Here is a 10,739-nt window from a genome sequence, read left to right as displayed (position 1 = left end):
AGAGTCGTGATATAAAGAGGACTGACCCCAACGGTTTCTATCTTAGGGACGTCTATCTCACATCAATGAAGGTATCACTCGGTATTATTATTCAAAGGGTTCCACGAGTATAATAGCTCAAGTACATTTTGCACAAATTTTATATTATTAGAGAGGTGTAAATTAATAGAGAAATGTAACATTGATCAACATAATCGTGCATATACAATTTCATTTAAGTGAAAAGAGTGTGCACTTCCATTCTAAAAATATCTTCTCTTTGTTCAATGAAAATCGAAAATAAGTTTAATATTATTCAAAATAACCGTGCAGTTATAAAGGTATCACTTTACCCAGTGAAAATTGAAAATAATTTTAATTCTCAGTATTATATAACGTGAAAATCTCGATTATACAGACGCGGTACTTTTTTTAACGACTCGGTATTATGAAAAGTAAATCATTATTATCTCTCCGGCGAAGAATAAGCAAAATCATTATTATTTTCAGCGCTGATCCATCGAAGCATCAGTAAAAACGGGATTAAAAGTTGTCAACAGCCATAAAAGTTGTTAACAGTCAAAACAATTGTTCAGCAACGTTTAATGCTCCTTTCCTTCATCCGGCACGAGATGCGGCTCCGACCAAATCACGATTATACGCAGCTCATTAATGGAGTATGTATTTACACGTTAGCCTCGTTTGGAAGTGGTATTTAGTCAGCAGTGGTGATCCACTGTAGTACACGCAACGGAATTCCATTCGGTTATAATAACATTCCGTAATGCCAGCTCGAAGATACGCATATTCCAGCGCATTATTGGCGGCGGTATTGCTAGACTAGAACGAAAAGGGGATCGATCGATAGGCGAAATGAGGTGATCGTTCAGTTACGTAGGCATTTTCTTGTTTGTGGTTCATATTAACAGACTGGCGGCATTGTTATCCGAATAAATTCCTTCACCGTGGAATTTATTGCTTCGGATTAATCGGATCAAGTAACGCTCCGCTGATTATACCTGACGAACTATTTTGTTTCACTTCGCTCGCTTCCCCGACAGATTATATCTTTCAGCTCTACTACTTCCACTAATACCATCAACGAGTACATTTGTCAAAGCTCTCGAACGTAATCTGACTTTTCTACTGATTTAGTTCATTCTAAGATAGATAAAATGAACATAGTAAGCACGTGCTTAGGGCATCAGGAGATACAGACAATACATGTACAATATATGTACAATGTGCTTCTCTATAAATCTATATCACATTTAAGTCAATAAACATAAATATTGCTGCACATAAAGAAATTTTCTTAGTGAAAGAAGAACTATGTTGGGTACTATAAATGCATATAATTATAAAATAAGAGTACAAAGTACAAAGAAACAATTTAGTTTGTTACATAGCTCTATGTGTATGTCCAATTATTTTAAATTATGTTCTTTAGAAATTTCTTATATTATTCTTATTCTTATCTTATATTCGAAAGTCTATTGTTTAAGATGATCACAATTATACAACGAAATCAGAGGCACCTCTAAAACGTGCACTAATTATTTATCTTCAACAATGAATCCAAATCATCATTTAATTGCGAGGGTGAATCTATATACACTGCGGTGCATAACTATAGCACCGTTTAAATTTTTACCAGTTTCAGACTTTAAGTGAAAAGTGCAAAAAAATTTATTGTAGAAATTGTGAAAGTATGAAAAAAATGGACTGTAGACTAAATCATATTGAAATGGCCCTCTTATACAAGACGATATAATCGAAAATGTGATTTTCAACTGTTGCGTAACTATAGCACCGTCGTTGTTATTTACTAATTTCACTAAACAAAGTATCATAACGAAGTATCCGTGAAAATAGAAATTGAAAAAAGAATTTTCCACAGTTAAAATAAAAATTTGTATCTTGAAAATGCCGCGTGGTACATATTTAACGGAAGAAGAGAGGGGTAAAATTTTAGCCCTGAAGGAAATAGATTTTAGCATGCGCGAAATTGCTCGTAGGCTAGGAAGGTCACATAAAGTTGTTATAAACTTTTTACGTGACCAAGATAACTATGGGAAGAATAAAACGGGTGGACCAAAGAAGAAATTGAGTCCACGTACGGAACGAATAATTGTGAAAACGGCCAGCAACACATTAAAAAGTTGTAACCAAATTAAAAAAGAACTTAATCTTGATGTTTCACGGTGGACTATACATCGAGCTTTACAAGCAAATGGAAACATCGTGAGACAAAAATTAAAGTCTGCACCCAAACTTCTACCGCGCCATAAGATTGCAAGACTTCAATACGCTCGAGCAAACATGCATCGGAACTGGCATAACGTAAGTTAATTTCTGAAAATCTTCTAAACCCAGCTTATTGTAATTTCTTTTATTGACAATTAGACTATCTTTTCGGACGAAAAAAAATTCAACCTTGATGGACCTGATGGGTACAATTCCTACTGGCGAGATCTCCGCAAGGAACCACGGTATTTCACGAAAAGAAATTTCGGTGGAGGAAGTCTTATGGTTTGGGGGACTTTTCACAGTGATGGCATGTTACAATTAGCTTTCCCATCGAAGAAAATGAATAGTGATGAATATATTGGTATCTTGGAAAACAATTTGCTACCCTTTCTACAAGAAAATAGTACTACAAATTGGACGTTTCAACAAGATAACGCGGCTATACACACAAGTCGAAAAGTGATGGCATGGTTCGAAGCAAACGATATTAACAATATTAAATGGCCAGCATGTTCACCCGACCAAAATCCCATGGAAAATATCTGGGGCATAATTGTCAGGAACGTTTATGCAGAAAATCGGCAATACGGAAACGTTTCCGAATTAAAAAGCGCCATAATCGATATTAGTAAAAAAATCAGCAGAGACATTTTTCGGAAACTTATTGATAGCGTACCAGATAGAGTTTTCGAGTTGATTTCAAAAAAAGGTGGTCCTACAAGATATTAAAATCGTTTATCATTGTTTTTATTGATGTGGTGCTATTGTTACGCAACAGTGAAATTCATACTATTGTTTGTATCGTTTTGTACAAGAGGAGAATTTAAATTAAAATTAATTTAAACTTCAATATTTTTCATACCCTTTCGATTTTTACAATTAATTTTTTCGCACTTTCAGTCTGAATTCTGAAACGGGTAAAAATTTAAACGGTGCTATAGTTATGCACCGCAGTGTATATACTACACTATTGGAGCAATTTCCATCAAATTCGCCACGCCATGAGAGTATTCCTTAATAGTGTATCAAACAGATATCTCTCCGCCTCTGATAAATCATCGGCAATATTGGAGATCTCGATTCAGACTTGCACATGCGACTGATAATATAGCAGCAATTTAGAGTACCCAATCATATAGGTAATTTACGACAATACATTGATTACTACAGTGAGGAGCATAACTGTTTCCACGCACTTTGAATCAGAATAACGTTTTATGAATGGACCAAACGACATCATTTTCTCTGTAAGGCTAGAAGAATTAGTTTAGTAAATGACGTCTAATAAATAAATTGATTTTTACGACCTTTTTAGCTGGGCCAATAACGAAAATTTAAAAGATCTGTTTTGTAAACTCGTATGAATTATATACGATCTGAAAATCACATTGAAATTGGTTAATTGCTTTACGAATTATAAACGATCAAATGTGGTAAAAATCGCAGTTTTTCATGATTCTCGGCCTTTTTTATTCATTAGACGTCATTTACTAAACTAATCCTTCTAGCCTTACAGAGAAATCAAAGTTGTTTGGTTCATTCATAAAAAGTTATTCCGATTTAAAGTGTGTGGAAACAGTTGTGCTCCTTACTGTATACCGTTATTATTAATGTGATTGATATTGGATTGGAAAGAAAGTACGTAGCGTTTTCAAATTAAGAATCGAAGATAAAATTAAGGTATTTATTCATATGTTTATTCAATAACACGAGAAGTAGTGGAACAGAATGGAAAATATGTTATTTAACAAATCTCTATGAATAAATATCTGAATTCTAGCTTTCAATTTTAACTTACCAACGCTACGAACTTTTGTTCCAACCCAATAAATCAAGGTTCTGTCAATTTTTCAATGAAATCCTGTTACACAGAATATTCTTTTATCTGTTGGAAATAAATACACCTTGGCCACTATGCTCCTCTTTCGGAAGCCGCCAAACCATCTGAAAAATATCAGTCCTCCTCCCCCGCGCGCAGAAGCGATTTAACTCTCCGTGCACGGACTCGAGTATTTCTCGGACGCCGTAGATCCGAAGAAAACAATTAGTCGGTGAAAAAGTGTTCGCGGCTTCGAAAACGTTCATCCGGACATCCTGCAGCGTTTCTCATTATTCTTCGGCGCGATGTGCTCAATATTTGTCAACGCTTGAGCAAATCCCGCGGAAGCCGTTAAGAACGAAACGACTATCCATGCAGAAACGTAAATTACGAAATTTCTTTGCGAACGGAGACAGCATAATCCCGGCCGGTCTACGCTTACAGTTTCTGTTTCCTCCAAGCAATTTGCATGGGGTCCGTGGAAGGAAAGGAAGGATTAGCCGCGCGAAATAAATATTCAGAACAAGGACAAGCCACGGGGGTTGCTGAAGGAAGAGGAACAGGAGATGGAATGTCCTGCAGAATAGGATTCGTCTTTCGGAGATGGCGAGGCGACGATTTTATAATTGAATTATCCGCCGGAAAAGTACTGCGAAATAAAGAAAAATGATCGTGCTTGAGAAAATATTTAAAAGGAAATAAAAATTACGAGACGTGGGAGATAATCAGAAATTTCCTTGTTGCTTTAATAATTTTATAAAGTCAAACATTATTACTCTATCATCGAATTCTTCGGAGCTTTCTACTGTATTTATTTTCACCACAGTTTGAAATGGAGCATTGCTCAAGTAAATATACACCGTTTCTATTTGTTTTCTCGTGAAGAATCAATTTCCATATGTACGTTCGCTGCGGATTTATTGTACGTCAGGCGTACGTGTCTGACCAATGCGAGATATCACTACTTACTCACAGTGACTGCAGACGTTGGAACGTTGCTGCATATTTTCTGCTGTTTTCTCCATCTCCGGGCTATCCATTTCGGTAAAATTATTCTGGAACATTATTACTAGCGGGTCTCGTAACTAACTCTTGATTAAAATAAGTAACTCTTGGCGAATTCAAATAATGTATTGCACACGAGTTAAGAGGCAGAAAATAGTTTAAAAAAATTATACGAAGGTTTGGCCAAACGAGTAGTTTTCGTGAGAAAAAATGAAGAAGGCACCACAAACTAACACTAAAACTAAATTACTTTTGGCCTCTTTGTTACAAATTGATAAATCAACTTAAACATATCTCGTCCAGAAAAGAAGGTGCTATGAGAAGATGTTCTACGAAACATAAAGTACAAACTAAACCTAAGACCAAAGTATTAAGTATCAAGTTTTAAATTCTAATTCTATTATCATGTAAGGAAAATCGTGTGCAATTAATGCAAAAAGACAAGTTTGTTTTGGGCAGATAGAACTCCGGTTCTCCAACGCCATCTCTACACGCTTGTAGAGTAAAGAATAAAGTAAACTAAACTAAATTATTTTTGTACATTCCATTTTTTAGACACCTATCATTTTGTCCCATTATATTGTCTTGAAGATTTACAGTTCTTTTTATATGTACAAGTAGTTTAATTTCCATTATCCACTAAATAACACTTAACATTTTTTGCCCCTGACTGTTCAACAAATAAACGTGTTTAGACGCGGAAGGAAAGGAAGGATTAGCCGGGCGAAATGAGTATACGGAAGAAGGACAAGCCCACTGGGGGGGGGGGGGTGGTGGTGAAGGAGTAAGAGGATGAGATGGGACGTCCTGTAGGATGGGATTCGTCTTTCGTAGACGGTGGGGCGACGATTTTTTAATCGAATTATCAGCCGCGGTCCGGGAGCCCCTGATAAATGTGCACATTCGTCTAGCTCCTGGGCTCTACCTTAGCCAATCTGAGCGCAACGCAGCGCGCCGGGCTAAAATTTATGGCCGCCACAGGCGCGACCTGCTCGCACCACAGCTTTTCGACGCCCCGGAGCCTCGCAGCACGGCGTGCAGTAATTATTATCGAATTTCCATTCGACTCTCGTTTGCCGCCTTGTATGTAACCTCGCCGGGGAAACACACCGGCCTCGTATCTCTGGTAATGGAGTGACGGGGGCGGACACCCGCCACCCCCGCGAATACAGGGAACGATCATAAAACAGGCTGTGACCCGCGTTTCGAGTACAGCGTGTACATGCTTTAATTGTTTCTGCTTGAACCGGCCCACCAACCGAGCACCATTCTTCGCTTTTTATTTCGCTTCCTGGAACCTCCAAGGGCTAATACGTCCGCGAGAGATCTGGGTCGTATGGGACGCGAATTAAGGGGCTCCCACGCATCTAGGACGAAACACAAGTGGCCACTATTTTGATGAATGTTTCTTGGAACTGCTTTTTCCCAGCCAAAAGATGCTAGGGGTGTTTCACTTCAAGGGGGTACTCTGGTAGCCGTTTTCTGCACGCACTTTTAGGAATTTTTTCATTGAAACTATTAAACCGTCCGCAGTAGGATTTTGCACACATATTCATCGGTGTTCGAAGTGCGTGTGTGATTTCTTCAATGTAGAAATAATGAAAATTACCTGAGTTGTATATTTTTTGTGGAGCATGTTTTCGAAAACATGCGTTGACGGTAGCCATGATTCTAGTCTTACGTATTACTAAATACATTAATAATTTTGTATTAACATAAATAGGGCTTTCGTATTTTTATATAAACATCCCTTCAACTTCAACATTCATAAATAACAATAAGCAAATTTTGTTTCGCATAAAGATCAGCAGCCTAATTAAAAAGCAACAAGGCAATAAATAGTAAATAAGTCTCAAAAATCCATCAGTCTTCCGTGATCAAACACTATTAAACACAGCTGCATTCACTTCGTATTAAAAATAGGAGATTAATCTCAATACACATTTCCAAAGGATTATATTCATCAAAACTGTTTTAAACCGCCGGAACGTGAATAACATCCGAAAATAAAATTGATATATTATAATAACTACCCGGGCCGAACAAATTGCATAGCAGCACGCTTCTTACTCGAACAAAAGGTATTGTTATACTCCACGCTATTGAAACGGGCTATATCCACTTATGCTCTTTAAACAGCTGTCCCATTTATTTGGCTACAAATTGTGTCACGCAATTAAAAGCTTCGGACAAATCGCATCCGATCTTTATATTGAGCCCTAAAATTGTGCGAAAGAAGAATATATAAACATTTCATACTGATTTCGTAGGGCTCCGTTTAGGCTGACGGAATAGTGCTCCTTTTATAGAATCCGTTCGACACAGTGAGCCAATTTCGCTTTGCGTAAAGCGGTACGACGTACTACTATAAATGGAACGCGAGATTCAACAACAAGAGTAATAAATTTTATTGCAGGTTGTAGTGCACACTGCAACGTCTCCGTCACGTGTACCATGCGGATCCGTGGACATAATGTGCCCAGTAACGATGCACAAAAATTTTATTGCGAGCACAGACATGAATGACGAAACTGATTGATTCAGAGTGAATTCAAAATACTTAACAGCAAGATTTGTAAATTAATATTTGAAATTATTTCCGTGAAAACATTTTGAGATTGCTTGCAGTTAAATATTATTCTCAAATTATCTAAATATTAAAAATGCCACTGAAAATGTAATAAATTATTTTAAGAGATTCTATTGGCTGTAGATTTTCGATGTTGTTTTTATTTTGTGTAACAGTAATATTGGACGACATGAATTGCTTTCCCAAAATAAAATTCAATTTTATATATTATATTTTTATCAAATAGAATACATGAAATTGTGTTTTATTTTTATTTGAACGTATTTTAATTTGAATGTAGTAATATAAATATAAACGAATAAAATAAACGAATAATATTAATTAGTAACGTAATAATAATTATGCTTAACTTTACAATTAATCTAACTTAATAGTATTAACGAATAATAAACGAATAATGATATTATTCTATAATAATTGTATCGAATATCATATCAGTCTTTCGTATCAAATAATATGTACGAGTTCCAAGTAATACTTATTTTCTTGTGACATTTAAATTTGAACATCTGAAGTAGTTTTATTTAAAATCGAGGCTTTCCTGCAGTTCGATTTCCAGTTGATTATGTTCCTTTTGATCATACGCATCCGGGTCGCTAATTTCCGGAGTATGTACTTTGAGATATCGACGTTGGAAATCCTCCAGATCGTCTGATTTCCTAAGGAAAATTTATTCCGAGCAATTTATCCGATCTCCAAAGCTGTAGAACGATACACAAAATGAATGCAGAGGTAAGGAAAGCGGAATGCACGAGCACCGTCCAAACATGACCATTTGTCTCGGCTTCTTTTTAGTTCGAAGTCATTTAAAAGCTCTATACTCGACTATTCCGTAAAAATAAGCATTATTTCCTACAAATGCATCTCCGCAATGATAATCGTTGAAATGAAGGCACAATTACACTATTTATATAATTTACGTGACCAATAAAATATAAGTAACTTGAAAATCAGAGATAAGTATACGGATAGATGACAAAATTGTCACAAATTATGAAAAACCATTTTTATGTTATAATTACAGTAAAATTACAAGGAACATGAACATTTGGGAACACTTTTTCATAATCTCATTTTAAAATACCGGTAAAAATGGAAATCTTGTAAAACACTATCAAAAACAATGTAAAGATACATGTTTAAACGACAAAATTGTCAAAAACTATCAAAAACAATGTTATAACTACAATAAAATACAAGAAACTTGAACATTTCGTTTGTAAAAAAAAACGATACCGTCGATTTTTTAACATATTTTTCCAGAAAAATGATTTTCATAACTGCAATCACGGTAACTGTAAACGGCTCCGGAGTTAAATAAAAATATTATGCATTGTACTCCCGATTTGATCCAATCCATTAATTATTTATTTGGAAAGTCAGCAATCAGCACACGATGAAAAATGAACTTTCGGCTATTACCGAACGTTTTCCATTAAAAAAAAAGCTAAAAACTGGAAAATCGCTTCGCGAACAATGCGTCGAAACTTTTTAACCCATGCGACATGATTTATGTGGCACGGCCTGTGTATGCATATTTTCTTTTTCTACGGTAAACTGCGATAAAATAAAAATTCAACTTTTGTTTCGCGAAAATGGAACCGGAATTTTGGTTCGCCATCCATAATTTTCGCATTAACAATGACCTGATTCGAGCGGCGGGATTTGTTGGTAAAAATTCTAGTTTTCCGTTGATGCGAATAGTTCTCCAGTTTTTTTTTAAATGAGAAGCGAGGAATTCTTTGCCGTTAAAGCGTTGAAAATTCGAAGGAGACGAGTTCTAATACTTATCACGAGATATCGTCGATCAATTGACGAAGTGCCAACCCTGACTTTTCATTCCGGAAGCCTTTTCGTGTCTCATCAACCAGGCACTTTGACCTCTCTTAACACCTGAATACCCCGCGCCCCTTATTTCATCTCAAGGAGACACTCGACGAATCAACAAGCAAGTGAATTTCACTAGACTGCCTGCTAGAATAGATAATTACATTCATTCTTCCTTTCAGCCGTGCCTTTCTTAGGATATTCCTTAACGAAAGCAACCGTTGATAACAGCGAAATCTTATTAGTTCTGTCGCGACGTAATCCACTATTTTCTGCAAAGAATTGTTGACGCATAATTGCAATTTAAAACAACTTCCTGCTTTTTCAAATAGCAAAAATAACCGAGGCAACAAACAAATTGCACTAAAAGCACAACAGTCGTTTTCTTCACACGAACACGATTTATGGCTTCATTATATTAATAAAATGTTCATTGAAAAATTGTTTTCAAGTATTTTCTTATGAAACTTTCACCATCATAGTCTTTACACTTTTCTTATTCAAGTGACACCAAACACGACACAATTTGGATCATGTTTACTTGTTTAATTCACGAAATACTAGACACTCGATTATCCGAACTAGTCAGTGGAATATGTATTCGACTAACCTGTTTATGATTCAGATAATGCAGAATTCAGATATCACAGGTTTGGATAATGGAGGTTTTACTGAATCGTGACTTAAATAAGTAAATATGGTCCAAATTGTGTCGTGTTTGGTATCATTTTAATCAGAAAAATGTCACACACAGATATGATGGTAATTTTTGTATCACGAGTTTCTATAAAACAATTTTATAAATCGCTGAGTGATTCCTTGTGAAAATTGTACAACAGTGTTCCATTGTTTTCCCATTCTTTAGAAAGCCAGTATTTATCTGGAGTGGAGAATGTAGTATAGATCTGTAGCTAGAAACAATGAATAGACGGTTTTCCGGATTCTACTCCCGAATGGATATGCCTGATCGCATTTACCAGCTTACCAAGAATTTGGTGTTAAATTGCAATTGTAAAGAGAATGTACACGGTACAGTGCACACTGATTTAAGCATGTGCTGAAAACAGCGTTCCAGCATTACAATTGAAAAGAACAGCGATTGGAAATACTTTAGATTCGACGCTCGAATTTCCTTAATTTAGAATGTGTTACTGCGAGCCCTTTGTTTTATTAAATAACATACTCTTTGTATGCACAGAAAAATTCTTCCTGAGCACTTATACTGGCGTGCAAAATTAAAAGAGCACTGAATATTCATTGAAAAACTGT

At 35.9% G+C, this 10,739-nt stretch overlaps 2 protein-coding genes across 19 annotated transcripts in view; one reads left to right on the top strand and one right to left on the bottom strand.

Annotated features, from left to right (window-relative positions):
• LOC143214797 (uncharacterized) overlaps nucleotides 1–10,739 on the bottom strand; it is a 308,560-nt gene that overhangs the window by 134,878 nt on the left and 162,943 nt on the right. The window lies entirely within an intron of this gene.
• Nucleotides 1–10,739, top strand: part of LOC143214788 (dipeptidase 1) — a 228,519-nt gene that overhangs the window by 90,390 nt on the left and 127,390 nt on the right. The window lies entirely within an intron of this gene.

Source organism: Lasioglossum baleicum, chromosome 13 (assembly GCF_051020765.1).
Source record: "Lasioglossum baleicum chromosome 13, iyLasBale1, whole genome shotgun sequence".
Lineage (NCBI taxonomy): Eukaryota > Metazoa > Arthropoda > Insecta > Hymenoptera > Halictidae > Lasioglossum > Lasioglossum baleicum.
Note: the sequence above shows the minus strand (reverse complement) of the source record. Positions and strands in the feature narration are given on the sequence as shown.